Source organism: Cetorhinus maximus, chromosome 21 (assembly GCF_964194155.1).
Source record: "Cetorhinus maximus chromosome 21, sCetMax3.hap1.1, whole genome shotgun sequence".
Classification (NCBI taxonomy): Eukaryota; Metazoa; Chordata; class Chondrichthyes; order Lamniformes; family Cetorhinidae; genus Cetorhinus; species Cetorhinus maximus.
Genome location: NC_135899.1, coordinates 14,124,921 through 14,144,699, shown reverse-complemented (window position 1 = coordinate 14,144,699; position 19,779 = coordinate 14,124,921).

The window sequence follows — 19,779 nt, the reverse complement described above, 5'->3', positions numbered from 1 at the left end:
GAACTCAGAGGTACAGAGAAATCTTGGTGCCCTGGTTCATGAATCAGGAAATGTTGGCATGCAACTTCAGAAATTGATTCAGAAGGCAAATGGAAAAGGAGCACCTAGAGAAGAATGCGAGAGGTGGTCCCTTGCACAGGCAGCCTGCAGCAGATAGAGGAGAGTGTGAGAGGGGAACCCTGGGACAGGCAGTCAGCAGCACCTAGAGGGGGGAAGAGGAGGTATATAAACAGTGCGCGAAGCGACGAGATTTTGAGAGCAGAGGTGGCTGAGGGAGTTCAGGGAGTAGGCGGTACTCCTTTCCTTTTTTACCTTCCCTCAGAAAGAAGAGCGGCAACCTTAGTAAGTAGGACCTGGTGAATAATTTTGAAAAGTATAATATTTTTAAACAAGTAGCTATACTTGGATTTAACTGAGAGCCGCCAGGAATAAGGGAAGTTTAGGGCCAATATAGTAAAACAAAATAAATAATCCAAAGTAGAATAAAGTTAACATAAGGGAAGTAGGGTTCAGGCATAGCAGGGCAGCTCAGTCAAGTGGAATGTCTGTCCTGAAATATGTGCAAAGTCATGGACTCTACTGCTGTCCTAACTGACCACATGTTCAGGAGGTGCTACCAGCTTCAGGAACTTAAGCTCAGGGTCTCAGAGCTCAAGCAGTGGCTGGAACCACTGTGGCACATTCGGGAGGCTGAGATCTATGTGGACTTTGTTGCACCGTAGCTTTAGAGCCTGGATACAGAAAGGGAATTGCTGACCACCAGGCAGGCGAAGAGAAGTAGGCGGGTAGTGCAGCAGTCCCCTGGGTTCCCGCTCACAAATCGGCTTTCCATTTTGGAAGCTGGCGAAGGTGCTCGTTCCACAGAGGAGTACAGTCAGAGGCAAATTTATGGCACCACGAGCGGATCTGCTGGACACGAGGGGAGGACAAAGAAAGAAAAAGCAATAGTGATAGGGGTATGGGAGCAGGCAGGTGTTACTGTGGCCATTGCCGTGACTCCAAGCTAGCATGTTGCCTCTCTGGGTCGAGGGTCAAGGATGTCACAGAGCAGCTGCAAGACATTCTCCTGGGGGAGGGTGATCAGCCAGAGGTCATGGTCCATAATTGTACCAATGACTTAAGTAGGAAGGGATATGTGATCCTGAGATCAGATTTTAGGGTGCTAGGTCAAAAATTAGCAAGTAGGACCTCAAATGTAGTAATCTCTGGATCACTCCCAGCATCATTTGCCAAAGAGTATAGAAGTAGGAGGATAAGACATATGAATGCATGGTTGGAAAGCTGGTGCAGTAGGGAAGGCTTTAGATTCCTGGAACACTGGTACTGGCATTGGGGGAGATGGCACCTGTGCAAGTTGGACTGGTTCCACATGAAAGAGCTGGGACTGAGTTGCTAGCGCTGTTGGGGGAGCTTTAAACTAACTCAGCAGGGATGTGGGAACCAAGAGAACATATTAGAGAGGAATACCAGGGTGCACAAAATACTGGGAGGGACAGGTAGCACTAGTATAGAGAAGAGTAAGTAAATAGATAAAGTCAGGGTGAGGGAGAAAGTAGCAAAATCTGAATCTGGGTTAGTATGCTTTTATGTGAATGCATGGAGTATAGTAAATTAGACTGGGGAATTACAGACACAGGTTATCATTTGGAAGTATGATGTTGTGGGGATAACAGAGAACTGGCTCAAGGACGGGGAGAACTGGATGTTAAATCGACGTGGGTACAAGATGTTCAGAAATGACAGGAAAGGAGGAGGGGTGGTAGCCTTGGTTAAGGAGAGCATTGCAGTGATGGAGAAAGAGAATGTCCCAGAGGGTTCAATGAGAGAATCAATTAGGCTAGAGCTAAGGAACAAAAAGGTGCAATTACATTGCATGCTGTAGTTGATAGACCAACAAAGAGTGTGGGCATAGAAGAACAAATTTGCAGGGAATTTGCAGAGCGATGCAAGTGTTATAGAGTATTTATAGTGGGGGACTTTAATTACCTGAATGTAACCTGGGACACAGGTAATGTAAAGGGCAGAGAGAGACAAAAGTCCCTAGGTTGTGCCAAGGAAAATCTTCTACACCAGTGTGTGCCAATCCAACAAGAAAAGATGCACTGTTGGACCTGGCTTTCGGAAATGACATGGGTCAAGTACATCAAGTGTCAGTGGGGGAAAAATCAAGGAGACTGTTATCATTGCATTGCACATTTTAGGATGTTGATAGAAAAGTACGATAGGCAATCTAGAGTAAGAATAATTAACAAGAGCCGTCTTCGATGAGGCAAGAATGGGGCTGGACCAGATGGACTGGAATTAAAGATTGGTGGTATAAAATGTAGCTGAAAAATGGGTTACCTTCAACAACGAATTGGTTTGGGCCCAGTCAATGTAGATTGCATCACGGGGAATGGCAGGACAAACAAATCCAGAGCTCCCTGGATGATATAAGAGATAGAGATTAAGATAAAGAAGAAAATGTTTGCTTTTGACAGGTGTCAGGTAGAATATACATTTGAGAACCATGCGGAATACAGGTGGTTCAAACGGGAGATGAAAAAGCAAGTAAGAGCAGCAAAGAGGGATTATGAGTAAAGACCAACAGCCAACAGAAAGTCGAATCCCAAAGTCTTTTATAGCCTTAAAAATAGCAAAAGGCTGGTAAAAGGAGGAGGAGGGCCAATTAGGGACCTAGAAGGGAATCTACCCATGGATGAAGGGGCCACGGCTGTGGTATTAAATTAATATTTTGCATCTATCTTTACCAAGGAGGTAGATGCTACTAGGCCATGGTGACAGACGAGGAAGCTCTGTCTCTAGAAGGGTTCAAATTTGATAAAGAGGGAGTGTTGAATAGACTGTCAGTACTTCAATTTGACAAGGCACTGGCACCGGGATTGAAGGAAGTGAGAGTAGAAATTGCAGGGCCACTGGCCATAATTTTCCAGTCTTCCTTAGACTCAGGGGAGCTGCCAGAGGACTGGAGAATTGCAAACATTATGCCCTTGTTCAAAAGAGGCTCCAAGGATAAGTCCAGCAATTACAGACCGATCAGTTTAACTTTAGTGAAGGGTGCGATTCTAGAAAAAATTATTTGGGTTAGAATTAGCAGCCGCATGGAAAAATGTGAGTTGTTGAGGAAGAGCCAGCATGGATTTCTATAGGGGAAATCCTGTTTCACTAACTTGCTGGAGCCTTTTGAAGAGGTAGCAGAAAATGTCGATGAGTGTACTGCTGTGATGTGGTGTACATGGACTTTCAAAAGGCATTTAACACAATGCCACACAACAGATTTGTGAGAAAAGTTATTGCTCATGGAAAGAAAGGGCAGTAGCTATGGATACAAAATTGGCTGAAAAATAGGAAGCACGGGGCATTGGTCAATGGATATTTTTCAGGCTGGAGGAAGGTTTGTAGTGGAGTTCCCCAGGGGTCGGTATTGGGACCCTTGCTTTTCCTGATATATGTTAATGATCTGGATCTTGGTGTGCAGGGGACAATTTCAAAGATTGCCGATAATATGAAGCTTGGGAGTGTTGAAAGCTGTGAGGAGGACAGTGTAGAAATTTAAAAGGACATAGAGAATTTGGTGGAGTGGGCAGATAGGTGCTGGAAAGCATGAGGTGATGCATTTTGGTAGGAAGAACATGGACAGGTAATATACAAAAGGGGTGAAATTTTGAGGGGTGCAGGAGCAGAAAGAGCTGGGTGTATATGTGCATGAATCATTGAACGTGGCAGGACTGGTGGAGTGAGCAACCGAAGGTGGTCTTCTGCAGCGCATACTCATTCAAATTAAAGGATTGATGGCCATGTTCGAGCTGTACTAGAGGAGTTTGGTTTGTGCAGTTTCTAACTCCATTGTGCAGGTTTACAGCATTACAGACTTCATGTTCTCATCTCCAATTCCCTTTGTGATGCCCAATGACTTACTAGCTATTTAATCACACGTAGAAATACGTAGAAATTTGCAGAACACTGGTGCGCTTGATGATTGGGGCCACAGGGAAGGTGGAGTAGGCCGTTTGACTCAGCACTTCTGGTTAAGCCGTGACATTAACTTTAGTCTTCATTCCTGCGCTCCCATGCTGGGTTCCACTATGAGGGTGTGGTACTAATAAAGCCACTTCCTCGTTGTGTAAGCGGCCTGATCATCTAGCACCATTTTGATAAGATGTGCGTTTGCACTGAAATTATCTCTGATCCATTGGTTATAAAATCTTCGAACTTCATCTGCAACATTCTATTTCTGATGCTTCATATGCAGATTTCCATAAGTGGACACTTCAATTTGCATGTACCATATTCTGAGCTATGTCTCGTGCTGCAAATGGAAAGCCCCATCTGAAGTTTGCAATGAGCCAAGACTTCTCATGCTTTTGACAAGGTTGTTACTTCTGAGGAATATGTTGGGTAATGAAGTTAGAGATTGTACTGGGTGCTTGCTGCAGCAGGGCCTGGTGTCTTCGCCAATTGAGCTTAGAGATAAATCTAGCGACTCCCAACTAGGACATGCATATTGCCTCGCGACATAATAGAACATGTCGCCCTTGTGGAAAGGGGCACTGTCATCATTGGACTAGCGCAGTGGAGACGTCTGCCCATGCTACCATGAGCAGATATGTTGGGGATCCATAACTTGATGAGGATGAAACCAATTTATTTACTGCCTCAGGTTTGTTCCTGTACCAACTGATGCAAGTAAAATCCTACTGTTATATCATTTGGTGCAAAGCAGTTGGGTATTATTGCCTGCCCTGACAGCCGTGGCTCACTTGCTAGCCCTCCTGCTGCTGAGCCAGAAGTCTCTGGGTTCAAGCACTAATCTAGGGCTTGGTCACTGTCACGAGGCTATGCCTCTTTATTTTTGAAAATATGGTTTTTAAACTTTCAAATGACTGGAAATTTTGCAATTTGATCTGAAATGGAGCAAACTGCTTAAACAATGCAAGGCCACATTCCAAGGTGAAGGTGAGAACCAAAGAAATCACCCTCAGGGGAGTGAGAAGAGAGAGACATTTCTTATGATACAGACACTTTTAAAACTCTCAACACAACGTTCCTGAGTTCTGCATTCTTCTTATACTCAAATCCCTTGGATTCACAAACACCAACACATTCAAGGAATTTTAATAATCCCCCAAAGATCCCCCAAATTTGTTATGACCACAGCATGTGATAATTGCTGTGCAAGCCAAATCCCACAGGGAAACTTGGCTTAAGAGCCATAACCTTGTTTTTTTGTATTCTGAAATCGAGAAGAAGACATATCGATATCAGCCGTAAGAGGTCCAGTAACACTTTGGGGATTTTAAAAATTAAAGCAATTTTTTTATGAACTGAATGTTGGGAGGTGGTGACATAGCGGTATCCTCGCTCAGCTGGTAATCCATAGACCCAGGGTTATGTCCTGGGGACCTGGGTTTTGAATTCCTCCATGGCAGATGGTGGAGTTTGAGCCCAATAAAACTCTGGAAGTAAAAGCCTGATGATGACCATTAAACCATTGCTGATTGTTGTAAAAACTCATCTGGTTCAATAATTCCCTTTAGAGAATGAAATCTGCCATCATTATCCAGCCTGGCCGACATGTGACTCCAGTCTTGACTGTTAAAATGTCCTCTGAACACGGGCAATTAGGGGTTGACAATAAATGCTGACCTAGCCAGCGACGCCCAAATCCAATAAACAAACAACTTAAATAAAAATAATTAACAGAGGTGAAAGAAAATTTAAGCGCATAAGATTACAGTTACAGAATTAAGGTTAGCCTTACAAACATTCCTCCCAAAATCTCTCTACTTAGTCAATCCCACAGCTAAACATGTTCCAGGCAACACTCCCTTATAGATGTCCACTATGAAATCCAGTAATATTACACAAGGCAAACTGTTGTAGCTTCATTAAAGGTACATGATGTGACATATACTCCCTTCTACTCTGATGTGGAATCCACTTCAGAATTAAGTTGCTTGTTGCAGCCCAAGAATTTTCTAGCTTGGCTGAATGAGTGATTCAAACTACATTCTCTCCCAGCCAAGTGCTCCAGCCTCTCTACCGCTCAAAAAGCTCCAACTATCTCCAGCCACCTCTTGCTCAACAGCTATCTCCAGCCATCCACACTATCTCTAATTTAACGTTTTTTTCTCCTTTCATCTCTATTCTATTTCATCTCCTCATACCTGTTTAATCCTCAGACCCTTCCAAATATGATGTCTTTCATGTTTTTGTCTTGTCTTTGCTTGTTGGTCAATAAAATATAGTATCCTTACTGCTGCTTACCAAATGGAACTCCTGCCAGTTGCAAACATGTTTCTTACTACCTCTGATTCCACTTTGACATTCAAACAAACTCTCAACTTACCTAAACATGCAAATGTTAGACATTAACACATTTCGTAGATAATATCACCACCATCAACGCCTCTTTGTCCTTTTGTCTATGACATCTTTTGGCAATCTCCACCTATCACTGGCCCTCTATCCAGCTCTACCTGTCTCTCCCCCCCACCCCCCCCCCCCCCCCCCCCCCACCACCCCCCACCTCCCCCTTAAACTAGCTTATATTTCACCTCTTTTCTATTTTTCCTTAGTTCTGATGAAGAGTCATTCGGACTCGAAATGTTAACTGTATCCCTCTCCACAGATGCTGTCAGACCTGTTGAGTTTTTCCAGGTCTTTTTGTTTTTGTTTTAGACTTAGTCCATTTAGTTGTATCTCAAGTTAACACCTCTGTCCTTTCTCATGTTTCAAATCTCCCTGACAATCTGACTCCTATCAAACTCGGCCCATTAAATCACAAACACACACACACAAACACACACAGCTTTCTTTACAGGATAACACAATAGACCTCTAAATATTGAAAAAATAACATCCATTCTCACACCACCTTGTCTATATTCCTTGATACCTTTGGCTAACATAAATCAGTGAACTGTAGTTCTAAAGTTAACAATTTATCCTTTGTGTGAAAAAGTGAGGCCCATGACACCCCCGAAGGGCTTCGCTCAATTATTTTTAGACAATGCTCTCTCCTCCTAGACTCCTCAATAAGTGGAACTGTTCGTCCCAGTCTACCCGATAGGTTCCCATTCATATGTTTCAAATCTCAATCAAATACCCCTTCCCAGGCCCCCCTTAACCATGTAGATTCTATGTCATATAACCCGGCTGTGTATAATCTATCCTTTTTCTTTCTTCATTTTTTTTCTCTTTCACTCACCTCATTTTTCCTTCCCCTCTCTGTTAACCTGCGTCCTGGAATGGGAAACGGTCTTGATCGAATGGGATTCGCAGGTCCAGTACACATCGTTGCACCCAACAACACAATTTTCAATGTCACCTTGCTCAATAACTTTGATCTATATGATAAAGGCGGTGTTAAGGAAGCTTTCCTCTGTGTGCATACTGTGGTACCGTTCTGCAGTTATTGTTCTTAGAAAATGTGTGCATTCTGGAAGTAAGCATTAAACAATTAGTAACAGGCGACAACTGCTGGCCTCATTATTCCTTTACATTAGGGTTTATACTTCATAAATATTACTGAGTAATGGTTCTGTTTCAGTACAATCTATAGTTCAGTGCATGGTTAGCGTTGAAGAAGCAAGTGTTGAAATGATGGTCACCTAATTTTCAGGTGCGGGATCTAAGTGGCTACAACTTCAATATAATTAATTTACTAACTGGAGTTAACAAATATTTAAATACTTTCTTTACCTCCTATCTGAATTTTCTCTGGGTCATTCCATAAATACAAGTGTTTACCCAGGAGTTCGTGTGCATGAGGAAGAGTCCAACCTCATTGGCGATGCACGTGGGGCTTGAATAGCTTCAGTCAAATTGATTGACCAAGATTCGAGGACTCAAGAAAGTCACTGTTATTGACATCCAGAATAGTGTATAACTGCCAAACACAGCAAAGAGTAAAATGATGGATTTTTGATGATTGTTTGTCTCATCATCATTCTGGTTCTGTCCACTGCCCAGTACTTTCAGGGCTCTGCGGATTCTATTGGCCACAATGATGTTCCTGGCCGTAAGCCCACTGAGCAGCAAGATGAGGAAGAACGGAAGCAGTGTAACTGAGAGATTGCAAAACCAGAAGAAAGCAATCCATCCCACTCATATAAAATAGACCGTTTTGGGATTGCGCCCCCACCATACATTGTCAATCTGGGCTCATACATGAAGTTGCAGGGGATGTACTTTATAATACTAAGCACACACATGGAAACAATTACAACAACTGCATTTCTCTCTGTGCAATATCTGTGTCTCAACTTCTGACAGCAAATGCTGATGAAACGGTCAAAGGCAATATTGTTAACCAAACAGAGTAATCCATAGTAACGGCTTTCAGGTAGACATGTGCAGGACAGATTGAAGATTGGGATATGAAGGAATAGGGAAAATAATAAGCAACGAATTCTTGTAGCACCACATGGAAGATTATTATCAACAGGTTTGAAATTGCCATCGCCACCATGTAATGAGTGATTCCCTTGGAGAGACCGCACTTTCTCTGGGATAGGATCACAGCTGTCATCACGCTCGCTGTGGGACATTAGATGCAAGAAAATAATTAATTAAAAGGAGAAAACGTAAGAAAATATGTGTAGGCCATTTAGCCCCTCAAGACTTTTCCACCATTTAATGAGATCTGGGATGATCTGCAGCTAAATCCATTTTTCTGCCAATCCACATATCCTTTGATACCTTTGGTAAGACAAGTCAGTTTCACTTTTAAAATTGCTTATTGTGGAAGGTAGGTCCAAATATCTACCACCTTTTGCATGAGTAAGTGCTTCCGAATGACACTCCTGAGAGAACTGTCTCAGCTTTTTTGACAATGCTCCATCATCCTAAACTCCTCAACAAGGGGAAGTAGTAGCTCCTAATCAACAACATCTATCCCATTAACATGCAGATTTGAGGAACGCTTTCAAAATCATGAGGGGTCTGGAGATAGGTAAGGGAAACCATTCCCTTTGCTGGAAGGATCCAGAAAATAGATGCAAAAAATTTTGGAAAAGTAATTGGAAAAGAAGAATTGAGAAAAAGCTTTTACACACAGTGACTGGTTAGGATCTAGAGTGCACTACCTGATGATTTGGTGGAAAAAGGGTGAATTGAGGCAGTCAAGAGGGAATTGAGGTATTATCTGAAAGGGAGTAATGTGAAGGACTACATGAAGAAGGTGGGGAAATATACCAGGGGAATCTCTCTTTTAGGGAGTGACCATAGACACGAAGAACTGACTGGCCTCCTTGTCTGCTGTAAGCATTCGGTGATTCCATGATTCTATGAACTTCAATCAAATCATCCTTTAGCCCCATAGATACCAGGGAGTACACGCATAATTTGTGTAATCACCCCTCTTCATTCCAAAGATAGAGTTAAGGAATGGCTGCATCACAGAAGGGGGCCATTCAGCCAATTGTGTCAATGCTAATTCTCTTCCAGCGCAAATCCCATTCTCTGCTCTTTCCCATAATCCTGAATTCTCTTCCCCCAAAAGGAGCGGAGGCAACATCATTTAATTTATTCAAGGCTGATTTAGAGAGATTTTTCATTGACAAGGGAGTCCGAGGTTATGGGGTTCAGAGGGGAAAGTGAAGTTGAGACGACGATCAGATCCACCATGATTTTATTGAATGGCAGGGCAGGCTTGAATGGCCGAATGTCCTATGTCCTATGTCCCTAGCTCTCTTGCACAGGAAGCTGCTCTCTCTAATCTTTCTCATAATCCTGCAAATTCTTTCTCAACAGGTGCTCATCCAATTTCCCTCAGAAAGCCCTGATTGAATCTGTCTTCATTACACCATTAAGGAGCATGTTCTAGATTCTAACCACTTATTGCACAAACAAAGATTTCCTCAAATCGCCTTTGGTTCGTTTTAATTCACCTTAACTAGACCTCCCTTTTAAGATGAAGACATTGAGTTTTTTGTTTCACTTACAGGTCAATGGAATTCCCTTCCCCAGAGACCACTTGAGAATGGGTCATTGAATTTATTCAAGAATGAGTTAGATTATTAATTGACAAGGGAATCAATGATCATGGGGTCATGGGTTATAGATAGGAAAATGGACCTGAGACCACAATTCGGTTAGCCATGATCTTATGGAATGGCAGAGAAGGATCGTGGGGCCGAATGGCCTACTCCTGTTCCGAAGTCCTATGTCCTTTGGTGTTCAACCCTTCCACCAATGTGAATAGTTTCGCCCTATCTATTCTGTACAGCCCCGACATGAAATTGAACAATTCTATCAACTCTCCTTTCAACCTTCCCTTTCTAAGGAAAACAGACGCAGCTTCTCCAATCTATCCTCATAATTGTAGTCCCTCATCCCTGGATCCATCGTCCTGCTTTCTAAAATGTGGTGCCCAGAACTGAAAACGTATTCTGCAGTTGAGGCCGAATTAATGCTTTTAGAATAATTCACAGTAACCTATAAAATAAAAGCAAAATAATGCGGATGTTGGAAAAACTCAGCAGGTCTGGTAGCATCTGTGGAGAGAGAAACAGGATTAACGTTTCCAGTCCGTATGACCCTTCAGAGCTGGTTCGTTTTAGAAGAACTGCAATGGGGATAGATGCGTCATATCCGGTTTAAATATCAACCAAAGGCAGATTTGTTGAGAATTAAAAGGAATGTGTAATCTATGCCTCAATTTATAAATCACCCAGGGCCTGCAAGCCTTATGAACCGCTTTCTCATCCTGCCTCATCAGCTCAATGATTTCTGCACATATGCTCCCAGTTCCCTCTGATACCGCACCGCTTTTAGAAATATATGCTTCATTTTGTATGTCATCTTCTCCCTCTCCCTCCAAAAATGCATCAGCGCACACTTCCCTGCATTATCTTTCATCTGCACACGTACGTCCATCTCACCAGCTTGTTCTGTGTCTCTGAAGTGTCCTCCTCACACTTCATAAGACTTCGAAACCACCTGCAATTTTTTATATTGTGCCCTGCACACCCGGATCTAAGTTACGAATATGGATGAAGAAAATCAGGCCCCAACACCAACCCCCTGGGGAAATGTCACTCTACATTGTCCTCCAGCCTGAAAAGCAACCATTCAAATGACAATCTGTCTCCAGTCACCCGGACAACTTCGTATTCACGCAGCCATTGTCCCTTTCATTGCCCCAGCTTTCCCTTTCCTGACAAGCCTGTTCCGAGGCACAAAGAGGTACAAATTGTGAATGGACTCGGCCGCACTGATCCAGATCACTCGCCCCCGCCAGCATTCAGACCCAGTCCTCTGACCGCCTCTTACCACACACGTTGGACCCACATTCGAACATTCTGACTCAAGAGGCCACCATTTAGTCACGAATTGCCTGGATAGCCAGAGTGCGAAAGCAACCCACCTACTTACTGGCTCACAATGGCTCTCAAACGAAGGCTCGCCCCTTATGAGAACGTCAACAAAAATGTCACAGAGACAGAGGAAAGCTGTAAATGAAAGTGATATCAGGGTCCAGACAACTCGACAGCAAAGGCCGGCAGATGAAACGGGCTTCTTTTCCAATACTTTGGATCTGAACTACAATGCACAACATAAAGGCTTACCGGGGATACCGAACACTGCCATAATCGGGTAGCCGATTTCCTTCACGTACAGAATTGGAGCCCGTCCCATTCTCACAGAGGAGCGATGCTTAAAGGAGCAGAAAACTGCAGGGTTCTGACTGTCAAACGCTGAGGCTACGGGCGGCACTCAGACCCCTATTAATTCCTGTGGAAATCCCCCTGTGGGACAGCGGAGTTACATTACAACTGATATTCGTTACAGGCTTTTGAACAAACATATTACTTTCTGCATGAGTGACCTGACCCCTCCCCGCCCTGCAATGCACTGTGCAGCATAGGGGGGACATTGCAGCTTCCTCCATTTCACAATCCGTTCCGAGGTGACAGCTTCCTGACTACACACAATTATGATGAGCTTTTCTTATGAAAGTAGCAATTGTAATTTCCCGGCCAAGGGATAATACCGATGTGGAATAAAAATTAGATAAAAATCAAAGCTGCAGTAAAATGTGAATCCGTTCCAAGCACAACACAGCCAATTTATCTGTAGTTATCTGAGGCAATAGAGGTCATGGGGCCGATCCCATTGCTTTTGGCCTGAGATTGAGCCCGTCTGTTCACAAACGTGCTGTCATATTTGATCCTGAGGTAACATTCCCTTCCCATGTTCATGTCATTTCGAAAACTGCCTTTTAACACAGCCCAGCTTCGGCCCCTCCCCGTTTCACCTGCTGCTTTCTACCTCATTCATACCTTTGTTACATGTAACCTGTATTATGCCAACGCACGACTGGCTGGCGTCCCATAATCTACCCTCTAAACGTGAGGTCATCCACAACTCGGCTGCCCCTTTTTTCACTCACAGCAAGTCCCATTTCCCTATCACTCCTGTACTCGTTGGCTTACATCGACTCAAAATCAAGCAAAGTGTTCATTTTCAAATTCCCATCATGTTTTTTTTTTCAAATCTCAACATAGCCTCACCCCTCCCTTTTCCTGTCATCGCCTCTAGCCCACAAATGCCTGCTGTATCTGCACTCCTCCAATTCTGGCCTCTTCAGCATCCCGATATTTATCGCTCCATCATTGCTTGGCGTGCCTCAAGTTACCTCGGCCCTCAGCTTTGGAATTCCTTCCCTACACCTCAGTGTCTCCCTAATAGAATGAGAAAATGCTGGAAAAAAGCTCAGCAGGTCTGGCAGCATCCATGGAGAGAGAAAAAGATTGAACATTTGACTCAAATATCACCCTTCATCAGATGAAGAGTCATGTTGGATTCTAAACTTTAACTCTGTCTCTCCGTTCACAGATGCTGCCAGAACTGGAGGGGGTTTCCAGCATTTTCAGTTCATATTTCAGATTTCCAGCATCTGCAGTCTGTTGCTTTCATTTATCCCGGCCTTTCCATCTCACTTTCCCCCTTTAAGACACTCCTTGAAAACTAGCTCTTTGACCAAGCTTTTGGTCATTTGACCTAATATCTCCGATGTGGCTCAGCGTCATGCTTTAATTTCTAATGCTCCCTGGAAGTCGATTGGGGTGGTTATTACATTAAAGGCGCTATATGAATATAAGTTGTTGTTGCTTGTGTGGCTGTTATTTTCTAGGTCTGCATTTTAGACCCAGATAAGCCACATGCTCTTTCAAAGTTATTATCAAGTTACAATGCCACCTTAATGATTTTGGCGTCTGAAAGCCCAGGTCTCTCCTCATTAAATTGATAAAGAAAATGCTGGAAAAATTCAGGAGGCCTGCAGTATCTGTGGAGAGACAAACAGAGTTAACGCTTCAAGCCCATATCAGTTTGTTTAGTTGAAACAGGTGCAATGTGTGTACATGATCGTTCTGTCTGCAAAGAATAGGGCCTCGTGTATTAATATATGTAGCTTCCAGGACATGCAAATGCTCCACACTGTGAGCCCGACTGACAATCTTAAATTGTTTGCCAGCGTAATTCTTATCACAATGAGGAGTATTTAGCAAATGTTGCAGAATCACATCTAATGTTGGAGATTGTGTTTTGAGTTTTGTAAGCACGGGCTGGTTAGGTACAGTCTGTACCTGCCCGTTGTGAACAGTGGCTCGGACATGCTGTTTGACACGATCCGCCAGTTTGGGATGTCCGGACTACAAACTTGGCATCACACTGGCACTGAAATTCATATACCACATTACTCATTTGTGTGATAGGCGGAATGTCTTTTTGGTACGACAGCAGCATCCTGTTAGTGGCGAATACCGCTTGTATTGCGATTGTATAGTAGCAGCGTGAAACAGCTAGCTTCACCTGTTGCACATATTTTTGAGAAACCTTGCCCTTCCAGGGTAATCTAAGGTAGATTGGGCACTCTTCAGGGCCGAAAGTGATGACCATAGACCCGTTCATGAGTTTGCCCGATAGGCAGCGCGAAATGATCTGATTAGCGTAACCATTGTCCTGCAGGATGTCTTTGATGCGTTCCATTTCAGCATCAAGCTTGCATAGTGAGCAAATGGCCCTGGCCCTATTTACAAGGCTGCCGATAAAACCAATCTTATAACGTGTGGAACTTTAACAATCCCCACGCCCAAATTGACTAGTGTAAGTCGGCTTGTGGTAGACCGAGGTAGGGAACCCCCGGACAGATTTCTCATCGAGAGCATCATGGAAGTAGAGTTAATTTGACTGCTCCATTTCAAAGGTGAATTTGAGTGCGGGATGGAGCTCATTAAGACATGTAAGGAAATTATTACATGCAGCTGTGGATTTAAATATGACAAACGTATCAGCCACATATTGGATCCACATATCTTGTGAAGTATCCTGATAAGTAAAAGGTGAGAAGCTTCGACAAGTCTCTTTTTTCAGCAATACTCATTTAGATCATGGCTGGACTGTATCCTACCATCTACCCATCTTGGTACCGTAACCCTTGATACCATTGTTCTACATCTTTTCATGCGAGTGTTCCCGATTTACACTACCCCTTCTTTGAAGAAATGTTTCCCAACATTACCACTGTAGGGATTAGCTCTATTCTTAATTTTGCACCCTACGCAATATCTAAGGAAACATAGATCATGGCGCCTATTACATTACTTTGGCATGAGATTAATTCAGTCTTTTCGCAACCTTGGTGTCAGATATCCTGAGATAACCTAGACTTCTCATATTCGGAGCCTCAGCGTTTGCCCTACCCCTTGCACATGGCCTGCAGCGGTTCAAGGAGGAGCTCACCACCACCTCGGGCAATAAGGGAAGGGCAATAAATGCTGGATTAATCAGCAATGGCCACATCCCATAAATGATTTTTTTTTAAATATTGTTCCGGACGCTTCCAACTGCTGCATTAGTTTCTGTCTCTCTAATCTATCCAACCATTTAAGCACCACAATTCAATCATCCACTTACCCTGCAATTGAAGATATTACACAACTATTCGGTCCTTATATAATTATAAATATATAGTTTAATAATTTTAGCCCCGATGTATTCGAACTGTCGATGTAGCATAAAACTCCCCCTTCCCTCAATACGCCCTTCCACCTGTGTGGTGACATCCTTGAATACAATTCAAAATGTTTAGGCTTTGTGTACTGATTAAACGAGACTGCCACCCCCGCCCCCACTTTATATTCTAGTCCTCTTGCAATAAAGACCAACATTGCATTCGTTTCTAAATTCGTTTTTGCATATGTCCACTAACTTTTAGTGACTTCTGTACTTAGACCCTAAATCTCTCTGCCCAGCCTCAGTTCTCAGTTTCCCGTCATTTAGAAAATACATTGATCTACATTCGTAATGTCCAAATTGATGAGCTCACAGCTTCGCTCGATGTGCCACAGTTCTGCCCACCCATTTACTCTATCAGTGCCTGCTTCCCTCATTCAGCGTTAACCTATACTCTTCACTCTGCCACCTAATTTAGTTTTGTGAGCATTCTTAGATACACAGCTCTCTATTACTTCATTCAATTTACTTGTAACTTGTGGCCCGAGCACAGATCCACAACTAGTCATGAACTGCCAATGTCGTGGTGATCTTTTCATTTCTCGGATTCTATCTCCACCTCTGATGAGTATTCGGTCCCAGGACAGCCGATTCAAGTTTAAACCTGTCGCTGACAGTGTTTTGTGGTAACTGAAACTTTACAATGCTTCACAATTGTTCCTTTTTCAGAGGAAAACACAGCGCGTGAAGATTCCTAATGGTGCTTGAGAAAGCGCGAATTCCTGCTTTCCCTACGAGTGAAGTTATCAGGTACACAACGAGAAGACTTCCTTTCATTCTCAAGAATGAAGTTGCCAGCTACAAACTGAAATGTTCCTTTTTAGTCTCTATGACAGGAGACTCTATGACACAGTGGTAAGATTCCCCTTGTCTTGGCGAGTGACGACACTATGCACAGAGTCACAGAGTTGTGACAGCCCAGTTAGGGGCCTTTCGGCTCCTCATGTCAGCACCAGTTTTCCGAATGAGCAATGCACCGAATGCCCTTCCCCCATCATCTTCCCGTAACCCTGCACATTCTTCCTTTTCAGGTAATGATCTAATTCCCTCCTGAATGCCTCGTTTGAGCCTACCTCCGCCACACTGACGGGCAGCGCACTCGAGACCCTTACCACTCGCTGGATAAAAAAGTTTCTCCTCATGTCTCCATTGGTTCTTTAGCCAATTACCTTCAATCTGTGCTCTCTTGTTCTTGATTCTTCCACCAATGGGAACAGTTTCTCCCTATCCACTCTGCCCAGGCTTCTCATGATTTTGCATACCTCTATAAAATCTCCTCTCAACCTTTTCTTCTCCAAGAAAAACCATCCCAACCTCTCAAATTAATCTGCGTAACTGAAGTTCCTGATCGTTGGAACCATTCTTGGGAATCTTTACTGCACTCCCTCTAATGGTTTCACATCTTTCCTAAAATGTGGCGCCCAGAACTGGACGCAACACTCCAACTGAGGCCGAACCAGTAATTTATACAAGTTTAACTTCACCTGCTTACTCTTGCACTCTGTGCCCCCATTACAGGCATCGAGGATACTGTATTCTTTATTGACTGCTCTCTCAGCCTGTCCTGCTACCTTCAATGACTTGTGCACATATACAGTCAGGTCCCTCTGCTTCTGCAGCCACTTTAGAATGGTACCCTTTCTTTTATATTTTCTCTACATGTTTTCCAACCAAAATGAATCACTTCACACTTCTCTGTGTTGAATTTCAGCTGCCATTTTTCTGCCCATACTACCAACTTGTTTTTGTCATTCTGAAATTTTACACCATCCTCCTCACAGTTCACATGCTCCCAAGTTTCGAATCAACACTAATTTTGAACTTGTGCCCTGTACATCAAAGTATATATCATTAATATTTATCAGGAAGAGCAAGAGCCCAAACATTCACTCCTGGGGAACCCCTCTACAAACCTCACACCAGTCCAAAAAGCATCCATTAACCACTCCTCTCTATTTCTTGACATTCAGCCTATTTTGTACCCATATTCCGAATGTATTCATTTATACATTGTTGAGTCCCCCAGGGATCTGTGCATTCCCTTCAATTACTTCTAAATTCTCCTCAGTGATATTAACGGATAAGGTAATTTCTAGTTCCAAAACAATGCCGATGACAACCAACCTCTGCCTCACCACCCCCTCTCTAATTCCCTCAATTGCTGTTGCTTTATCACACTTCAGTCCACATTGGATCAGCTGATATTTCCCCCTGTTGAATACTTGGAAGATCAACGTCATTGTCTATGCTCAACACGCCAATTACTTTCTCTGTCCGCTGCCTCTGTCACTCTCCTTGTTTACAGTCTGAGGCTAAATCAAACCAATTGTAAACATGCTTTTAGTTAGTCTGAACTCCGCTTCCAAAACCATATCCACTCATCTCCTAGGCCACCTTATTCTACTTAGAATCATAGAATGGTTAAAAAACAGAAGAGGCTATTTGGCCCATGGTGCCTATGCCAACTCTCTTCAAGAGCTACTCAACTACTCAGTGCAAGGAACGTAAACCAAGCCCCACCCTCGCCCCCCCCCCCCCACCCCCACCACCCCCCACCCCACCACCACCACCACCCAGCACCATCTGCCCAGCCATGAATTCATCTGCTCTATCCTCATATTTCCATACTTACTAACGTGGCACCAGGAGTAAGGCAGGGAGTACGACAATTGAAGTTTGATTACTTGTCCCTTTCCTAGCTTCCTAAAATGTGCTTACAGGATATCATACCTCTTTCGACCTTTGTTGTTACTGATGTGGACCCCGACCTTTGGCTATTCATGGTTCCCCCCTCAGAGCGTGTGTCCTGCCAAAATGTACTAACTCATCAGACCAAGGGTGTAAGACAATACCCTGGATTCATGTCAGTGGACACAGAACCGTGTGTCCGTTCCACTAAGTATTGAATCCCCTTCCCTTGCCGCTTTTCGAACCTTTCTTCTACCCACGCACGTCCCCCACTCATCTCTGCCGTGCAGCTGAACCAGACGCAGTGCCCTGGACTTGGCTCTGGCTGCTCTCCCCACATCAATCATCATTCCCACCAGTGTTTAGAACTGCCATCCTATATTAACTTTAGACTAAGCACATCCAACCTGAAGCGCTCCCCAGAATATCAAAGGAAAATAGAGAGGAAAACTGGCACTTTATGGCCCCTGCAACCCCACGTGATTGGGGAAACTTCACTTTGCAGCTGCCCAATGTTACTCGCCACTGATTTTAAAAGAAAGTAAAAGAGGGCGAGGGGTGTGTATAGAGCCTTGCACATAATTCCATCAGATTCCCATTGGAAGAGGGCAATGAGTGTTCCAGGATCACCAGTCAGGTGGTGCAGGAATTTTATGACCGCAAATCGTTCTCAAATTAGTATTCAGGTCTGAATATGCTTCCTGCTAAAATGCACTAACTCATCAGATCACCAGATCATCAGATTCCCGATGGGTGGATCAGGATAAAGTTGCCCCCAACATGTTATTATTCTATTGTTATTGGCCACCAACCAATTACAGGATGATATGAATAAACTCGCAAAATGATTGAAAAATGAAGCTGAACGCAGATAACTTGGAGTTACAAAACAAAAACAGAATTACCTGGAAAAACTCAGCAGGTCTGGCAGCATCGGTGGAGAAGAAAAGAGTTGACGTTTCGAGTCCACATGACCCTTCAACAGAACTGAAGTATAGTTAGGAGAGGGGTGAAATATAAGCTGGTTTAAGGTGGGGGGCGGGGGGAGAGAAGTTGAGGGTGGGGTGGTTGTAGGGACAAGCAAGCAGTGATAGGAGCAGATAATCAAAAGATGTCACAGACAAAAGGATCAAAGAGGTGTTGAAGGTGGTGATATTATCTAAGAAATTTGCTAATTAAGAATGGATGGCAGGACACTCAAGGTACAGCTCTAGTGGGGGTGGGGTGGAAAGACTGACAAGGTATTAGTTGTAGATTTAAAAATAATGGAAATAGGTGGGAAAAGAAAAATCTATATAAATTATTGAAAGAAAATCAAAAGGGAGGGGGAAGAAACGGGGTGGGGATGGGGGGAGGGGGAGTTTAAGATCTAAAGTTGTTGAATTCAATATTCAGCCCGGAAGGCTGTAAAGTGCCTAGTCGGAAGATGAGGTGCTGGTCCTCCAGTTTGCGTTGGGCTTCACTGGAATTCCGGGTTGCTGCAGTCCTGGACTGAAGGCCAAAGGTGGATTTGCTGAGGGTGGTGATGATGATAAGAGAGGATGGGGACAGTGCCAAAGGAGAGGGACCCATTAACATGAACAGTTAACACGAGGGCCAGGAATGGAATTTAGGTAGTCAGCAGATCGGAGGGAATAGCTTACAGTGGCAAGGGCAAGGTGAACTCAGAGAAGGCACTAGGCAAGACAGGAGAGAATTGTGAGAAATATATGATTCAGGGTTAGGGGATGGAGGATCTTGGGAAAAGCTTGGCGGGCCGGGGGAATGGAGGGAAGTGGCAGAGGGAACTGATCGGATAATCCCAATAAAAGAAGCCCATGAGCTCCATTGCATTTGTTGTTGGAGGCGGGGGTGCAGGGAGCAGCAGAGGCGCATTTAAGTAGACAGTTTGCAGTCAAGAAAAGAAGCTGGGGGTTATTTTCACATTCCAAGATGATCCTGGAGTAGTAGGTAGTTTTGGCAAAGGAGAGCAGAACCCAATACCTCTTGTGCATAACTGGGATATATTGTATGACACAGCAATTGGCAAAGGCTGACTTCTTTAAATCCCAGATGGAAAGTTGAACA